We start from the raw sequence: 20178 nt of genomic DNA, 5'->3' as shown, positions 1-20178 counted from the left end.
ATAAATTTCATCAAAATGGTCTATAGGTCGGGTTTCTTCTCGGCTGGTGGCCACTCCTTTTGATAAAGGCCTCGACCTGTCTTCCTATACTTCTCTTCTTTTTTTTTCTTATACTCTTCATATAGCAGCCACTCCTTCTTCGGTTTCCTCCAGTCCTCATCAAACTTGTCCCCACTAGAGTAGCACACTTGAGCTTTTTTGTTCCCAAACTCATCCATATTGCAATCCTTGGTCAAGTGTGGACCACTACATCTTTCACAACCCACTCTTATGGCATGTATCGACTGGTCCATTTGTGTTTATCCTTCGATCCATATTATTTAGCATGGCCATCACAGCTGCTATTTCTTCAGTTTGGGCCCATCCACCGCCTTTGATTCCATCTTGCCTCGGGTTGTGGTATTCGCGAGAGTGCTTCGCGAATTCTTCAATTAGCTCCTTGACCTCCCTTGGATTTTTCTTTTTCAAAGGTCCTTGAGAATCAAGGATTTGTCTTGTCATCACGTTGACCCCATCATAGAAGATTGACATCTCTTGCTGCACATTTAGATCATGCTGAGGGCAATTTCTGAGCAAGCCCTTGTACCGCTCCCATGCTTCGTATAGTGACTCCCCCAGCTGTTGCTCAAAGTTGGCTATTGCCTTCTTGAGTTTGGCTATCTTGGATGGCGGGCAAAACTGGTCTAGGAATTGCTCACGCATTTGAGCCCAAGTGGTGATTGTACCCGGTGGAAGTGCTTTTAACCACTCCTTAGCAGCTCCTTTGAAAGTGATGGGAAGCATCCTAAGCAAGATTGTGTTTCTGTTGACATTTGGGACATTGAAGTAATCCGCGATGTCGTTGACTTCATCTAGATGCTTAAAAGCATCCTCATGGTCTTTCCCGAAAAATGGGATGTCCTTCAGTGCAGTCAATATGTGTCCCTTCAACTCGAATGTGGCAGTGGCAGGTATTGCGGGTTGTACTAAACCGGGACCCACATCTTCTCGGATCCGCTTTTTGTAAGCTCCCATGGACATTTCTTCAATTGCTGCCATCTCGTTCCTTGGCGCGTTCTCGGGTTCGCTCGTGTGTTCTTCAATTTCCGGCTCGGTATCGCTTTCAGACTCGGTTTGGACGGGTGTATGATCCAAATGCTCAAGATTGCTCTTGTGCCTCGCGGATGAACTTGACTCTCCTGTCTTCTTTCCCGACTTCCTAGAAAAAGCTGACTTCAATTCCTGTAAGGGCGTCTTTTTCTTGTGAAGCGCAGACTCGGGATCTTCAAGTGGCGGCACCAAGTGTGTGTTTGAGCTCCTGGTCATGAACTCCTGCAACTTACTAAACTAAAAATGTAAAACTGAACTAAAATAGGAAAAACTAACTAACAATTAAAAATCTAGTTTTTTTAACTGTCCACGTCATGGCAGGTATATGGCCACATCGTGGACTCTGTGACTAACAGAAAAATTTTATTTTGCTGAAAAATTAACTTTTTGTGGTTTTTACCCCACAAGAAGGATCGATTAATTTAATGCAAATAAATAAGCTAAAGAAACAAAGTCGTTCCCCGGCAACGGCGCCAAAAACTTCATGTGCACAAAAGTACTCACTAATTTTAATATTTATAACCTAACAAACTTAACTAACTATGCACTTATAGGCAGTGTACCTAGTCAGATTACAGTATAGCTTGGGTAAGTCGGGTGTCGATCACAGGGAACGGTGTTCTAATTAATTTACTTACTATTAAATTAACCTAATTTATTAACAAGTTTAAAAGGGGTTTTACCTGATTTTACAAGATCAGATGAACTTAAATTCAAATTCAATAATTAAAAACACACTCTTGTTTAGTTTGAATCCACTTCTTACTTATGGCTAGCTAATGATTACGGATTATTAAGTTGGTTTTTAGTTATATTAGTAATTTAGTTCTATCTTACCAATAATTAACTAATTCATGTCAAACCATGTATGTTCACACATAATTAAACACATAACTAATTATGAATGTAAATATACTATGTAAGATTTGTAATATAAACGCAATTATGGTCATAATACACGTTCTCTAGCACAGCTAAGCTTATTTATTCTAATTGCTAACTAAGATTGGTCAATCCTAGCTCTAACAATTTAATGTTCACTAAATCATTGGGTAAACAAGTTCATGCAGTTAATGGTCACTAAGCTACACAGAACATGCAATCAAGCAATTAGAAAAACAAATAATAGCATGCTAGGTTATACAAATCAAACACAAGCAATTTTTTACCAACTAAACTTAATCCATAAACATTGAACTATTCAAAAGGTTGAAGCTTCATCTAGCTAAACAAGAGTAGCTAGATTCAGCTGCTCGTCCTAGCAACTAAACCAACACAGCTAAAAGTAATAAAAGACATGTTCTAATTTAACCAAGATATAAACCTCTATTCTTTTTGGTGTTGAAAACCTTCTTCCAGAACCCTTCCTTCGCTCTGAATCGTCTCCTGGAATTCTTTTCTTCAGCCAAAAACTTCTTACTTTCGTAATAATCAGGAGAACTTAAATAATCTCCCAAAACTCACGCCACGTCGTGGCTAACTTTGCCACGTCATGGGCTTCAAGCTATCCGTATCCTACAAGGAATCATCCGTGTCGAGATGTCTATCTTCTGGAAACCCCATGCCACGTCGTGGCCGACTTTGCCACGTCGTGAATTCAGTATTTATCGTGGATTTATTCTTTTCTTGTCTTTCAAGCCTCCCATGTTCCATATATTGTCACTTTTGGTCCCTCTCTTCGAAAATCCTTTTAATTGACTGAAAATAACAATTTAAAGTCATAAGTACCATTATTCTAAACATATTATCAATTTATTAATAAATATGTACTTAAATATTGCCTAAAAATAAGTATAAATAGGGCAATATCAGTCGGACACCCCAGATATGTATGACAACATGTTTATGATATGTTATTATGTGATAGTAGTAGGGGATGAAATAGTCCCCGTTACCGCGTGAGATAGACCGGAGGGTAGGCAGGCACCCCAGAATGGCCTGACACGGGTAGTCAACACCCCAGAATGGCTTGACACGGGTAGTCAGCACCCCATAATGGCTTGACATTGGTAGTCAGCACCCCAGAATGTCTTGATATGCAGGGTCGGTCCAGACGGTGGGCAACCCAGGCAACGGCCCAAGGCCCACATCTTAGGGGGCCCAAAAGTTTTGCACTATGTAGTGTAAATATATCAAAAACTTCTTACCTAAATGATTTTTAGGGCCTAAAGTTGGTTCAAACTCAAACTATCTCAAAATATAAACAATTTGGCTTGTTTGTTATTGCTAATAGAACGCATTTATAGTGAAGAATAAATGATATTTTTATTATATTTGTCTTTAAGGGGCCCTTTTTTCTTTTCGCCCCGGACCCCATATACGTTTGGACCGACTCTGTTGACATGGGTAAGCTGGGCCCCCCAGAATTGCCAGATAGTATGTATGCTATGTGATTGTATGGCATGTGTACGATGGGGGAACTCATTAAGCTTCGTGCTTACAGTTTTCAGTTTTGGTTTCAAGAACTTCGTTTTCAAAGGAAAGGAGTCGGCTCGATCGCAGCGCATCACACTATGGTTTTTCCGCACATGAGATCTTTTGGATTATACTATAATATTATCTATGCTAACATGTTTTAATTATTTCTACTTTGGTTTTGATATGATATGATATTATGGATGTTTTCTTATGCTGTTGGTTTTATTATAACTTACTAAAAAAATGAAATTTTTGGCCTCGAATTTTGGGATGTTACAAATACCCCATATATTATAAGTATAAAAATACATATATGGTTAAATAAAAGAAATCAATTCATATAGTGTCATCTTACACAAAAGGTCATTAATCACCGATAATAGGCACATTTATATTACTATAACATCCGGATTTTTAGGGTTATTATGGTGTAGGCTAATCTTATGATTAAAGGAGAGACTCGACGAGTTGAGGATCCAACTCACCGAGTCGAGTCGGGCTTCTCACGCGGATTTAATGAGTGGGCTCGACGAGTCAGAGGAGGGACTCGCCGAGTAGGTGCTAGGCAGAGAAACCCTAATTTCTTGGGTTTGGGACCTATTCAAAGGTCCTTATGGCCTTCATTTGCGGCCATTACACCCTGAGAAACCCTAGAGAGCAGAGAGAAAGCATGTGGTGCAAGAGAAGGGCTAATTCATCATCTTTTGGTGTGCCTTAGCAAATGGAAGGATGGATTTCGAACAAGGATGTCTTGTGGGACTCAAATCATCCATCATTTCATTCAGAGTTGCTGTGAGAGGTAAGGATTCATGTCCATCTTCGTTTGAGTGATAGATTTCATGAATCTAGGGTTTCTTCTCTTCTTTTGGTAAGAGATCTAGAGTATGTGATGCCCTCTTCTGTCTATATCTTTAGATCTGGACCTTGAGAGGTCCAAAGAGTCCCTATTCCCCAGCTTAATGCAGTCCTTTATGAGTTTGGAGCTAAGGTTATCATTTTAAGGGTTATTTCTCCATTTATGGCTATATGTGGGTTGCATGAACGTAAAGTTGAACCTTTACGTGTTTATTGAGCTTGGGAAGGTCGGATCTATGGATTAGAGGAACACATCTGACCTCAGAGGGTCGTTTGAGTATGATCATGTAAGCAACTCGTCGAGTTTATAATTGGACTAGACGAGTCGAGTCGGGTTGCCCTGCGATTCGAATCCAGTGGAAAACCCGTCGAGTGGAAGGTTCACTCGACGAGTCGAGTGAGGCCTTGTAGGAGTCAGGAGACACACATGGACTCGCCGAGTCACCCATGTGTACTCGTCGAGTCTAGTCAGAGTTGACCGTTGACTTGAGTTGACTTTTGTTGACTTTGGGGTTTGGTCAACATAGGTAATAGCGGCCATGGAGGGGTAAAATGGTCTTTTACCCACTATCTGATTAGAGAGAAAAAGATTAATCGCCGGTTTAATTAGAGTTGAGACTTCAAGTGTTAATTAGAGATATTTGCCTTATGTGTTAGGCGGTGACGAGTTCGAGATTCAAGTGTGAGGATATCTGCTTTCTGCTTTCCAGGTGAGTCTTCTAACTATACTTTACCTTGAGTGGTAACAGAGTTATGTGACAGAGTTATTGTATGCTATCTATACGATGTGTGGCACTGCATTATTTCTATGTGATTTATGTTGTGTGTATATCAGAGTTAGGACCGGAAGGTCCACATAGCTAGGACCAGAGGGTCCACAGAGTTAGGTTTAGAGTTATGTACCAGTGTATTTGTATGTTCTTTATGTGTTGAGATTTATTGTGATATGTGATATGCATTGTAACATCCCAAAAATACGACCCAAAAAGTTTGTTTTAAATAATAAATAAAGTCATAACACTGAATATAATAAAAACCATACGTCGAGTAACTCAAAAGCCATAATAAAAGTGTCGTATCAAAAACTGTATCAAATCATATCTAAGTATCTGAACAAAACTCCCAGGAATACAACTGAAGCGGTGGTGTGTGCGATGCCATCATCCCGAGCTCTTCCCTTTAGTTGCGGAAGTATTTGAAAACAAAACTGAAACTGTAAGCACGAATCTTAGTGAGTTCCCCCAAACTACCACATACCATACAATAACATGTAAACACATACTGGGCCTTGCCCACTGCATCGGACCGAAGTCCGGAAACTGCATCAGACCAAAGTTCGGAACTAACCAGTGCCTTGCCCTCTGCATCGGACCGGAGTCCGGAACTAAGCAGGCCCTTGCCCTCTACATCGGACCAGAGTCTGGAAACTGCATCGGGTCAAAGCCTGGAACTAACTGGGACCTTGTCCCATGCATCAGACCGAAGTCCGGAACTAACTGCATCGGACCGAAATCCAGAACTGACTGAGCATAACATAGCATAGCATAAAACTGTATGCTGCATCGGGCCGTAGCCCAGAACACATAACATATAAATCCTGTCTGAGCCACGAAGGCATCAAACATATTAACTACTGCATCGGACCGAAGTCCGGAAACTACTGCTAGCTAAACGGGTCGGCATTGTGGCCTTAGACCCGTTCCTACTGGAAGGAAACTCACCTCGTGATGCTGACTGTTGAACTCCTGAATGAGAAATCCTTGACTGCTGCTCCGGCTGCTTCCCAGCTATCATGGGAAATAAAATACTAAATCAGAATAGGGATTCCTCTATGGGTAAAATGACCATTTTACCCCTACTATGGTGTGGGACACAAACATGGCCCAAATCCTTAATTCCTTCTAAGTCCATCTATGGCCCCACTATAGGCCCATTAACGGCCCAATTTACTATATTGGGCCTAGAACCCTTTTATTGGGCCTTACTCAAGACCAATACTAAATCCTTGGTCCTTAGCAACTGAATTCTGATGGGCCATAAAGGCCCAAGGACCCTGAGCCTGAAACCCATCCCACACCAAAGCCCAACACTCGAAGCCCAAACTGGCAGCGTACGCGGGGCGTACACCAAGGTACACCGAGCGTACCGGCTGCTGGCTTGTACGCGGCACGTACTTCCTTGTACACCCAGCGTACAACTCTGTTAAGCCAACATCTCATTAAGTGCTTAATAATCCAATCCAGAAGCTACAAATCCAGATCCTAAGCTTATTCCATGACTTAAGCCATAAAGTTGCTTACTTGATGGCTTACAAGTCTCATAAAGGCTCAAACTTCCACAAATAACATTCTACTTCCATAAAACTAACTAGATCTCATGCATGGTTCCATATAAGCCCCAAAGATCGAAACTTTACTACTATGGGGACTCTTGAGCTTCAAGGATAGCAATCCCATGCTCCAAAAACGAAGTTGAAAAATAAAGGTCCTTCCTTTGGACCTAAAAATGCCCAATCTTCCAAAAACTCCTAGATCTAAACTTACAAGAGGAAAGTTGGAAGCTTTATACCTCTTTTGAATGCCAAATGAAGGAATGATCCCAAATCTATGAGCTCAAGGTGCTCAAGTTCTTCTTCTTCCACTTCTCTTCTTCTCCTTCTTTACAAAAACAAGCTCAAAGATCAAACACACACAAACAAGGAGCAAAGGGGACAAACTAAGGTTTCTCTGGAGTGAATGATAAGTGAGGAGGCCAAATGGGAGGCTATAATGGGGTTTAAATACTGCTCAACCCCTAAAATTAGGGTTTTCCACCTGGTCGTGTAAGCTGGGCGTACCATAAGTTACGTTGCGCGTACGCTCAGCCTCCCCACGTTCATTTAATCAGTACGCCCAGCGTACAAGGGGATTACGCCTCGTGTATGGCTTATGGGCTGCTTACACTTCGGCCCAAAAAGAGGTCTACTCACAATAACAATTCAATTATAGCCCAATCCATAACTGAAGAATTAAATAAATTTATACCTCGGAAACGATCGTTACAATTCTCCCCCACTTGAATTAGACTTCCTCCTCGAAGTCTGCTGCTACTGAATATGAAAATAACTCCGGGTAATGCTCCTGCATATCCTCCTCTGATTCCCATGTCCACTCTGAACCCTTCCGGTGCTGCCACTGCACCTTCACTAGCTGAATTACCTTGTTCCTCAAGGTCTTCGTCTTCCGATCCAGAATCACGACCGGCCTCTCAATATAATTCAGGCTGCTATCAACCTGAATGTCCTCTAAGGGAACAACTGCTGACTCATCCACCAAACACTTCCTCAACTGGGAAACATGGAAACTGTTGTGGATCTGGATAAGCTCTGCCAGAAGATCCAACGGATAAGCAACCCGACCCACCCGGGCCAAAACCCTAAAAGGACCAATAAACCTGGGGCCCAGCTTGCCCCTCTTCCGAAACCTGATGACACCCTTCTAGGGTGATACCTTCAGGAGGACCATGGTGCCTTCCTGAAACTCCAAGTATGATCGCCTCCTGTCGGCGTAACTTTTCTGCCGACTCTGCGCAGTCTGCAGCCTACTGCGTACCTGCTGGATCAACTCTGTCGTCTTGAGCACCACTTCGGTGCTCCCAATGACACTCTGACTGACCTCGCCCCAACAAATCGGGGTCCTGCACTTCCTCCCGTAGCGCATCTCGAAAGGAGGGTGGTCAATACCCGCATGGTAATTGTTATATGAAAATTCCGCTAACGGAAGATACGTATCCCAACTGCCACCGAAATCTAAAACACATGCCCGGAGCATGTCCTCGAGAGTCTGAATCGTCCTCTCGCTCTGCCCGTCCATCTGAGGGTGGAAAGCGGAGCTAAAATGGAGACGAGTTCCCATCTCGTCGTGAAACCGCTTCCAGAATCTGGAAGTAAAACAGACGTCTCGGTCTGACACCACCGAAACAGGCACTCCATGTCGTGCCACAACCTCTCGCACATAAATATCGGCTAGCTTCTCCGCCGATATGCTCTCCTGGATCGGTATAAATTGAGCACTCTTCGTCAACCGATCCACAATAACCCAAATCGAATCCACCCCACGTGTGGTCCTAGGGAGCTTAGTGATGAAATCCATGGTGATATCCTCCCATTTCCACAATGGAATGTCTAACGGCTGCATCTTGCCGTGAGGCCTCTGGTGCTCTTCCTTGACCTTCCTGGCTCCTGCAGGTCAGGCACCTCTCCACATACCAGGCGACATCCCGCTTCATGCAGGGCCACCAATAATAGGGTCGAAGATCTCTATAAATCTTCGTCGCCCCTGGATAGATGGAAAATTGAGACTTATGGGCCTCATCCATCAATACCTGTTGCACACCGCCCCAATACGGTACCCATACTCTCCCATGAAGGGTCAACAATCCTCGGCTGTCATTGTCAAAAGAAGCTACTCGGCCCACAATCCTCTCACACTTCTGCCTCTCCTCCTTGAGGCCCTCGGCCTGCGCCTCTTTGATTTGCTCCAACAATGGAGTAATCACTGTCATCCTCAAACAAATATCTATGATCGGGACCGCTGCTACCTTGTGGCTCAGGGCGTCGGCCACTACATTGTCCTTCCCTGGGTGATATCGGATCTCACAGTCGTAATCCTTCAACACATCTAACCATCGCCTCTGTCTCATGTTCAGATTCGGCTGATCCATGAGGTACCTCAAGCTCTTGTGATCCGTGTAAATGGTACAACAGACCCCATAGAGGTAATGTCTCCAAATCTTGAGGGCAAACACCACTGCCCCCAACTCTAAATCATGTGTAGGATAGTTAGCCTCGTGAGGCTTCAACTGTCTTGAAACGTAAGCTATCACACGACCTCACTGCATCAACACTGCTCCCATACCTGTGATCGAAGCATCACGGTAGACCACAAAATCCTCTACTCCCTCTGGCAGGGTATGAATCACTGCCTCGCATAATCTCTGTTGAGGGTCTCAAATGCTGCCTGCTGCTCAGGCCCCAGCGAAACACCACCGACTTCTTAGTCAGTCGGGTGAGCAGTTTTGCTATCTTGGAGAAATCCTGAATGAACCTCTTGTAGCACCCTGCCAAACCTAGGAAGCTCTGAATCTCAGATGGAGACCTCGGGACCTCCCACTGCATCACGGCCTCTATCTTGGCCGGATCTACCAAAATACCCTTCTGGTTGACGAGGTGTCCAAGGAACTGCACCTCGCGCAACCAGAACTTGCACTTGGAGAACTTCGCGAAAAGTCTCTCCCTCCTCGAAATCTCTAGCACCTCCCTCAAGTGCTCCTCGTGCTGCTCCTGAGTCTTGGAATAAACCAAGATGTCATCAATGAATACTATCACCGATCGATCCAACAACGACCTACATACGCAGTTCATGAGGTCCATGAACGTGGCTGGGGCGTTGGTGGGCCCAAACGGCATCACAACGAACTCATAATGACCGTACCTGGTCCTGAAAGCAGTCTTCTGCACATCCTCATCCCTGACTCTCATCTGATGATACCCGGAGCGGAAATCGATCTTGGAAAACCAAGACGCTCCCTGCAGCTGATCAAACAAATCCTCTATCCTTGGGAGTGGGTAACGGTTCTTCACCGTTACCTTATTCAACTCCCGATAATCAATACACATACGGTGCGACCCGTCCTTCTTCTTCACAAACAAAATCGGTGCTTCCCAGGGCGAACCGCTCGGCCTGATAAAACCCTTGTCTAGTAGCTCATGCAGCTACATAGACAACTCCTGCATCTCTAGGGGAGCCAACCGATACGGTGCCTTGGCTATCGGAGCCGCACCAGGGATTAGGTCAATCTCGAAGTCGACCTGCCTCTCGGGAGGTATTCCAGGCACATCCTCTGGAAATACATTCGGGTAGTCTCGCACTACCGTAACATCATCAACTGTCGTCTTGCCCTTCTCCCGGGCATCTAAAACATAGGAAACATAACTGACGCAACCCTGCTGAAAATAGCACCTTGCTCTCGCCGCTGAACATAGAACTAGTCCGCGCTGTGGCCTCTCGCCCTAAATCACTAACTCTTCCCCACTGGGAGAGCGAACCCTCACTAACTGCAGCTCACAATCTATCACCACCCCACTGGGGCTCAGCCAATCCATACCTACTATAACCTTATTCCCTCGCAGGGGAATAGGGACCAAGTCCACCGGAAACTGCTCATCGAATAATTGTAGAGAACATCCTTTGTGTACTCTTACAACCCTAACGGTCCTATCAGCTGCTATCTCAACCTCAAGTGGACAATCTAGCTCCCCTGGAGCTCTGCTAAACCTCTTGCTAAGCGCAAGAGAGACGAACAATCGGGTAGCCCCCGAATCAAACAATACCATAGTTGAAATTCCGTTCACTGAGAACGACCCTATACAAAACATATAACCATAAGAAACAATCAATAATAAATGCCGAGATAAGGGAAAAATACATACCTGTCACCACAGTCAGGAGTCGCTCGCGCCTCCTCTGCTGTCAGCTGAAAAACCCTACTCTTCGCCACCGGCGTCTCAATTCGGCCCTGACGGCCATCTGTAATCCTCAAAGTAGCAGGAGCAGGTGCTGACACCTTCCCCGCAGGAGCTAAACTCGGATACTGGGAATTTTTATGTCCCCTCTTATTGCACTGAAATCAAATCAGATCTGATGCCGCAATGGCGGTAGTAGTGGCTGTACAATCTCTGCTCATATGCCCAGTCCAACCGCACTTGTAGCAGTCGGCATTCATTGCCTTGCACGCCCCATCGTGCAATCTCCCACACTTTCCACACCGACCGTGGCTCTGCTAACTCCTAGCTCTGTGATCTGAACCCTTGGGCTTTTTGCCCGGACCCGCTGAACCTGGAGCCGCCTCCGGCTTCCTCTTTCTCTCCATCTCGAGGTCAATCTCTCTCTCTCTCTCTCTCGCCCTAGCAATCATGTCATCCAGCGTTTTACAGCTAGACCGACTCACAAACTAGCGGATATCACTCCGCAACATCTCATGATATTGAGCCTTCTTCATTTCCTCATCAGTTGCATACTGAGGAACGAGAAGTGCCCTCTCCCTGAACTTGGCGGTGATCTCCGCCACTGTCTCTGTCGTCTGGGTGAGGTCCTGAAACTCTCTGGCCAACTGCTGCACCTCAATAACCGGTGCAAACTCAGCCCTAAACCTGGTAGTAAAGTCAGCCCAGGTCATAGCATCCAAAGCTGCGTCATCTCCAATGGCATGTCCGACCTCCTCCCACCAATCTTGTGCCATGTCCTTCAGAAGACAGGACGCCAATCTGACCTTGTCCCCCTCGGGACATCTGCTCGTGCAGAATGCGTTGGCCACATCCGCCAACCATCTAGTACTCGGTATGGGGTCCCGTGCCCCGTGATAATCCGGATCTCCGCATGCCCGAAACTCCCTAAACGTAAGCGTGCGTGACCCCATCATGGCCGCCACCTCAGCACGAAATGTGCCTAGTCTCTCCTCCATCAACTCTAGTATACCCTCCTTGATAGAACCAAAGATCACAGGAGTTTGCTCAAGTATGCTATGCATAATCTCTGAAGAGAGAAACTCCCTAGTCTGCTCGTCCAACTGCCCGGCCTCCGGGCCTGGTCCTGATCCTTCTCCGGCACCTGAACTGTCGACTGCTGGTCTAGGGCGCAAAACCACCATTCTGAAAATACATCACAATAAACGTCAGAACACTGATATGACTCGAGGGATCATTACTACTACCGGATTTTCGGTCTCATCTCAGCCTTCCTTGATTCAAATATGGATACTCTGCTTCCAGTAGTATGGGCCCTTACTACCTTCCATATCTATCCATACTTTCCTTAAGAATTGCCTCGACTCCTCGTAGCCACTACTACTGCTGCTGATCTCTATTGCTCTCATCCTAGGCTTGTCCTAGGGAAATCTCTGACTCAACCTAACCAGTCCTCAGCTGCTAAAGGCCTCCTTGTAATGCCAATTAACCTTTAGCTGAATACCATCACATGGGGCGAGGCTCATATAATCCTTCGAGTAAAAGACTCGTCCCCACAACGGTTAGAATCAAACAAGAGCTGCGCAGCATGGACAAATCCAATACTCTGAGATTATTCAACCCTGTTCACATGTGTTGTGGTGTATTCACCTAATGGCTAACTCCCATCACTCAGAGTCCTGCAAGCACGAAGCAAACAGCATTCGGACACGGAAACTACTTAAGAAATTATATCCTCATAATAAGAAACTGTACTAGCATACAATGCTAAGCTCATGCTATCAGGAATAACCTAAATAGGCTATCCTACTGCTGTCTACTCAATACGAGCATGCAATTCTCATAAAGCTGAAATACATAAAGCAAGCACATAAGGCATCCTCCTAGATCCTTAGTCCTACACTAGCATGCTGTTCTACTGAAACTGAAACAAATAATCATAATATAAACTTGTATGGGTAATTTAGGAGTACTTAGTTGAGCTCGGTTGATCGCATGCACCACACCCTTTTCTCTTTATCAAAACTCTTTTCTTTCTAAATTCTTTTTCAAAAATGTTTTTCTTTTAAAACCTTTTTACCATATCCTTAGTTTGAGTTCAGACGCACCCAAGAGTGTATCCGAATCCCTCAAACCAAGGCTTTGATACCAACTTGTAACATCCCAAAAATACGACCCAAAAAGTTTGTTTTAAATAATAAATAAAGTCATAACACTGAATATCGTATAATAAAAACCATACGTCGAGTAACTCAAAAGCCATAATAAAAGTGTTGTATCAAAAACTATATCAAATCATATCTAAGTATCTGAACAAAACTCCCAGGATTACAGCTGAAGCGGTGGTGTGTGCGATGCCATCATCCCGAGCTCTTCCCTTTACTTGCGGAAGTACCTGAAACCAAAACTCAAACTGTAGGCACGAAGCTTAGTGAGCTCCCCCAAACTACCACATACCATACAATAACATGTAAACACATACTGGGCCTTGCCCACTGCATCGGACCGAAGTCCGGAACTAACCAGGGCCTTGCCCTCTGCATCGGACCGGAGTCTGGAAACTGCATCGGACCAAAGTCCGGAACTAACTAGGGCCTTGCCCTCTGCATCGGACCGGAGTCCAGAAACTGCATCGGGCCGAAGCCCGGAACTGACTGGGACCTTGTCCCCTGCATCGGACCGGAGTCCGGAACTAACTGCATCGGACCGAAATCCAGAACTGACTGAGCATAACATAGCACAGCATAAACATATCAACTAGCATGAACACATAAACTGTATACTGCATCGGACCGTAGCCCGGAACACATAACATATAAATCCTGTCTGAGCCACGAAGGCATCAAACATACTAACTACTGCATCGGACCGAAGTCCGGAAACTACTGCTATCTAAACGAGTCGGCATTGTGGCCTTAGACCCGTTCCTACTGGAAGGAAACTCACCTCGTGATGCTGACTACTGAACTCCTGAATGAGAAATCCCTGACTGCTGCTCCGGCTGCTTCCCAGCTATCATGGGAAATAAAATACTAAATCAGAATAGGGATTCCTCTATGGGTAAAATGACCATTTTACCCCTACTATGGTGTGGGAAACAAACATGGCCCAAATCCTTAATTCCTTCTAAGTCCATCTATGGCCCCACTATAGGCCCATTAATGGCCCAATTTACTATATTGGGCCTAGAACCCTTTTATTGGGCCTTACTTAACACCAATACTAAATCCTTGGTCCTTAGCAACTGAAGTCTGATGGGCCATAAAGGCCCAAGGACCCTAAGCCTGAAACCCAGCCCACACCAAGGGCCAACACTCGAAGCCCAAACTGGCAGCGTACGCGGGGGGTACACCAAGGTACGCTAAGCATACCGGCTGCTGGCTTGTACGCGACGCGCACTTCCTTGTACGCCCAATGTACAACTCTGTTAAGCCAACATCTCATTAAGTTCTTAATAATCCGATCCAGAAGCTACAAATCCAGATCCTAAGCGTATTCCATGACTTAAGCCATAAAGTTGCTTACTTGATGGCTTACAAGTCTCATAAAGGCTCAAACTTCCACAGATAACATTATACTTCCATAAAACTAACTAGATCTCATGCATGGTTCCATATAAGCCCCAAAGATCGAAACTTTACTGCTATGGGGACTCTTGAGCTTCAAGGATAGCAATCCCATGCTCCAAAAACGAAGTTTCAAAATAAAGGTCCTTCCTTTGGACCTAAAAAGGTCCAATCTTCCAAAAACTCCTAGATCTAAACTTACAAGAGGAAAGTTGGAAGCTTTATACCTCTTTTGAATGCCAAATGAAGGAATGATCCCAGATCTATGAGCTCAAGGTGCTCAAGTTCTTCTTCTTCCACTTCTCTTCTTCTCCTTCTTCACAAAAATAAACTCAAAGATCAAACACACACAAACAAGGAGCAAAGGGGACGAACTAGGGTTTCTTTGGAGTGAATGATAAGTGACGAGGCCAAATGGGAGGCTATAATGGGGTTTAAATACGCCTCAACCCCTAAAACTAGGGTTTTCCACCTGGTCGCGTACGATGGGCGTACCATAAGGTACGTTGCGCGTACGCTCAGCCTCCCCGCGTTCATTTAATCAGTACGCCTAGCGTACAAGGGGATTACGCCCCGCGTACGGCTTATGGGTTGCTTACACTTCGGCCCAAAAAGAGGTCTACTCACAATAACAATTCAATTATAGCCCAATCCATAACTAAAGAATTAAATAAATTTATACCTCGGAAACGATCATTACATGCATGATTCAGAGTTATCAGAGTTAGGACCTTTGAGTCCATAGAGTTAGGGCCAGAGGGTCCACAGAGAGTTGGGAATGGAGGGTCCCACTGAGACACACTGACCAGAGGGTCAACATAGTTATAGCCTTGAGTAGCTAATATGTGTTAGAGTGGTATTTTGGTGAACTCACTAAGCTTTGTGCTTACAGTGTTTTGTGTTAAATGTTTCAGGTTTTTCTCAGGATCACGGGACGGCACCGACTCGATTGTACACACCAGAGGAAGCGGTTGTTCTAAGGATCTTGGTTTACTAATTAATTGAACAAAAGAGTCATGTATTGTAATTTAAACAAAAATAGGATTTTTATGAAAAGTGTTAAAGAGATAAGCGATTTTAAATGAAAATTTTGTGTTGAAAATTTCGGTGTTACAATTACTTAGGCTAATAATAAATCTATGTAAAAATTCAATTTTCACGATACGCATAGTCGTGTCGGTTTAGTCGTGAAATTTCGAAGAAGCATAACTTTTTCATACGAAGTCGGTTTACAAAGTTCTTTATATGTACGGAATCCTTGTCATATATACTATATCTTAGGTTAAGGTTTATCATAAATAACCTTTTAAAAAAACTTTTTTTTTATTGCTTATTATATTTTAATTGTCTATCCTGAAGTTAGGGGCGTTACAGGATAGTCGAGGACTACTCACTCGTTATGGTAAGATTTAGGTACCGTTCGCGGGGAACGCAAGGCAAATGATTTTGGATGATGCTCACAAGTTTGAAGCTTTCCATACATCCGGGTGCTACCAAAATATATAGGGATTTGAGAATGAATTATTGGTGGGCGGCAATGAAGATGGACGTTGCCAAATATTTAGAAAATTATTTGACCTGTTTGAAGGTCAAGGCTGAGCATAAGATGTCGCATGGCAAGTTACATCCTCTTGAGATTCTCGTTTGGAAATAGGACCACATCACGATGGATTTCATTAAAAACCTACCCAAAACCTCGAGGAAATTTGATATTATTTGGGTGATAGTCGATCCCCTAAAGTAGAGTTCTCACTTCATCGCTATTAGGGAGAGTTCATCAGTAGAGTACCTTGCTGACATCAACGTGAAGGAAGTATTGTCTTGACATGGATTGTCGGTATCAGTAGTATATTATAGGGATAACATATTTATGTCACATTTTTGGAAGCGATTCCATGAGGATCTTGGTATGCAGTTGAGATTCAGTAGAACATACCACACCAAGACAGACGGCCATAGTGAGAGAACCATATAGACTTTGGAGGACATGTTGCAAGCTTGTGTGATAGATTTTGGAGGTAGTTGGGATACATTTTTCCCACTAGTTGAGTTCTCCTACAACAATAGTTACCATCCCAGTATTGGAGTACCTCCAAATGAGGCGTTATACAAGAGGTGTTAACCCGATTTGTTGGGAGATAGTAGGACAATGTGAGATTGAGAGCACAAAGGTTGTTATCTTATGTATTAACAAAAAAGATTTTGATGGATTTTTTTTGGCTAGCTCCATTGTACCTTCATACCAGGCACGTCTTGTCTAACTTATAAGCTAGTTTATCTTTTAAGATTTTTTGGGTTGTAATATTTGGAAAACAAAAAAATAATTTATAACTTAAGTATTTAAAAAGCTAGTTAGAAAAAAAACAACGAACTTATTGTTTTTTTTTTAATATTATCCAATATATATCATTTATTGGTTATAAAAAACTCATTATTTTAGATATCCTATAATATCATTTTAAATATTTTAGCTAGCTTATCAGCTAAGTTACCAAATATCATTTTCATCAAGGTAGATTATGAGTTTATGTAACACCCACTATTCAGGTATGAATTCATTTTCAAGTTGAAACCACTTAAGTTAAGGTTTTAGAGTTTGTGGTGAAATCTTTTCGGGACTAGGACTTTGTCACACTGTGATTGGCGCACCGCCTATAGCGCCATGACAACTGAGTGTGGCGTCATGAAGCCGCTAGGGCCCAAAACCCTAGATCTCGTATTTTGAGCCATATTTAATGAATATTATGTTTGGGGTTTGCTCCACCCTCAGCCCCCATCACACTTATATCGTCTTCTTCAAACCATAACCGCTTTTTGTGATATTTGCGATTATCTTGATTGTCCTTGCATATTGAAGGAAGGGATTGTGTATCTAGTGAAGCAAGGAGTCAAGAAGCAACCTAGTTCCAACCGCTTGTGCATCTTTTGGACCTTTGTAAGTATTCAAGCCTTGAGCTTTATTAATTATTAGGTATGTATCTATAGTTCCATGTTAGTATTGATTGTTTGAAGGATGTGGGATGTTGTTTGAAGAACTCCAGCCTAAAAGGTTGAGTTTCTATGTCTTTTGAACCCATTGTGGTGTTAAGATGAGAGTTTTATCTTGTGAATTGATCCATGCATTAAGTTCTCATTTTGACCAAGACTTGGATTAATGGTATTAAGGATTAATGAGTTCTATAACTTTAGAGATAAAGCCTTAAAGGATTAAGACTTGCTTTAAAGTTGGATTATCTGCGAGGTTCGCGTTGTGAACCTAGTCAGAGTAGCTTAGCGATTTCCGAGTATATCGCGAATATTTTGTTTTCTAAAGGTTAGCACTGCAAATGTGTATTGGTCGCGACGATTTGACTTTTGACCAAAGTTGACTTTTGGTCAACAATATCTATATTAGGTCTTGGAGGGGGAAAGTAGTCTTTTGCCCCTAGACTAGACCACAGCTTGTTAAGGGAGTGTGGATCATGTGTTGAACTTAATTATTAAATTAGGGTTAAGTATTGTGTATATTTGGGGAATCTAACTAGAGATATGCCTCTTAGAGGGAATCTAGTTTAATCAAATGGATGTGCGACCATAATAGACCTCTCGGAGGGAAATGTTTAATATTAGGTCAACTAGAATAGACCTCTCGGTGGGAATGTAGTGGATTGGGGTTAATTTTGCTAGCATGTTATCATATGTGTTTGGTTATATGTGATTACTATTTGATGGTTATGTGTATGATGATAAATGCATATGATCTGTATAATTAGTGAGCGTTATGATCACTCACTAAGCCTTATGCTTACAGTTGCTATTTTATATTTTAGTTGCAGGTCCTTCAGCTACGAAGGGCAAGAAGTTGGCTTGATTGGGATATTTGGACATTCTCGGGGGAATTGTTGGAAATTTAGTAAAATTATTTACATTTTTTACTAACTTTGGACATATATAAATATATACATACGTTGTATATATAACGAACTCTAAGTGGGTTTGTGTTCTCCTCCATGAGGACTTCGAAACGATATATTATATGTCCAAAATAGAGTATAAGTGAATGAGATATCGATACTCAAAGATGGGTATTTGAGAATAAGTTTAGCAAAAGAGAAGAATGTGGGAATGAGTCCCACATTGTTAGAGAGACCAAACCCAACAAGGTTTATAAGCTTCATTGCATGGAAGGCTTACAAGCTTGTGTCTATGGTTATGCTACAATTCCTACCCGCGCGCAGGGGGGTGAAAATCTTGGTTCCGTAGACCAAAAACACCGAACTCGTGCATGGGCGTGACCTGCGGACATGAATGCAGCTCCGAAAACTCGGGCGAGCGCTACCCTCGTTTTTGCTAAACTTGACAGTTTTGGTCCCTATTTTTGAATTTTGTAACGGATGCATTAATTGCGTAATTAATGACATTTATTGCCATTAAACGCTCAATCAATTAGTGATTTCTTTCCGTTTCATAATTCGACTATAAAAGAAGACCATTGCCTTCTCATTCAGACACACGAATGAATTTACTACTACTCTTCTTCTTCTTTCTCTGCATTTCTGCTTCCGGCGATTCTTTCAGGCAAGTGGTTATCTCCGGCAGTACACAATACTGTTTAGGTTGTTGTACCCTGGGAACAGACGGCGAATCTGTTTAAGGGAATCGAGTCCAACTCGAGCCTCAGCCACATCGTTTGCATCTAATCTTTCTTTACAGGAACCTCTCAAGGACGAAAACGAAGACCATATACTAACAGTCTTAAACAGATTTATTCCTTCTTCTACAAAATTTCGTTTTTCTGTTCTTCTATTCTAAAATCGAGTTTCTATCGATTTTTTTTCCTGTAATAATATATTTGATTGTCGTTGTGATTCTTTCAGTATGTCTGCAACTCCCGTTGGTACTGGAATTCCTGCTGTTGGTGCTACCCCTGCTGTGAACCCAAATGCACCGGTTCCAAACATCATGGCAAACCATGTTGAAAGACCTGAAAAAAATTTTGGTCTGAATTTCAAGAGGTGGCAACAGAAGATGTTGTTCTACTTGACCACCTTGAACCTGGCTCGGTTCCTAACAGAAACTGCTCCTGTAATTGCTGAGGGGCAGGCTGATGCTCAATCTGTGACTGTTGTGGATGCATGGAAGCATTCAGAATTTTTGTGCCGCAACTATGTGTTGAATGGGCTAACAGATGCACTTTACAATGTTTATTGTAAAGTTGCAACTGCTAAAGAACTATGGGAGTCGTTGGAAAGGAAGTATAAGACAGAAGATGCTGGAACTAAGAAGCATGTTGTTGCTAAGTTCTTGGAATACAAAATGGTTGACTCAAAATCTGTTATGAGTCAAGTCCAAGACCTTCAGGTCATCATACATGATAACAATGCATAAGGGATGAATCTTAATGAATCATTCCAAGTTGCATCAATGGTTGAAAAGCTTCCTCCTGGTTGGATAGACTTCAAAAACTACCTTAAGCATAAGCGAAAGGAGATGTCTGTGGAGGAACTAGTGGTGCGTCTTCGCATTGAAGAAGTCAATAGAATGGCCTTGAAGAAAGGCAGTGAAGTTGAATCTTCTAAGGTTCATATGGTGGAAGCTGGTCAAACTTCCAAAAGCAAAGGCAAGGGACCTCACAAAGGGAAAGCAAAGGGCAAAAATCTAGGCCCAAAGGCAGGAACTTTCAAGAAGAAGTTCAAGTGCTACAATTGTGGCCAACCGGGTCACAAGGCTTCGGAGTGCCCTCAACCTAAGAGGGAAAACCGTCAAGCA

At 43.1% G+C, this 20178-nt stretch overlaps 1 non-coding gene across 1 annotated transcript; it reads left to right on the top strand.

The window, feature by feature from the left end:
- The first annotated feature begins 547 nt into the window (after positions 1-547).
- LOC145065102 (small nucleolar RNA R71) lies at positions 548-654 on the top strand. The gene has a single exon (XR_013688253.1). It is a non-coding gene; the product is annotated as a small nucleolar RNA R71 (small nucleolar RNA).
- Positions 655-20178: the final 19524 nt, after the last annotated feature.

This window comes from Lactuca serriola, chromosome 7 (assembly GCF_051521515.1).
Source record: "Lactuca serriola cultivar US96UC23 chromosome 7, Lser_US96UC23_V15, whole genome shotgun sequence".
Taxonomy (NCBI): domain Eukaryota; kingdom Viridiplantae; phylum Streptophyta; class Magnoliopsida; order Asterales; family Asteraceae; genus Lactuca; species Lactuca serriola.
The sequence above is the reverse complement of the archived record's forward strand: the minus strand, read 5'-3'. Positions and strand labels throughout refer to the sequence as shown.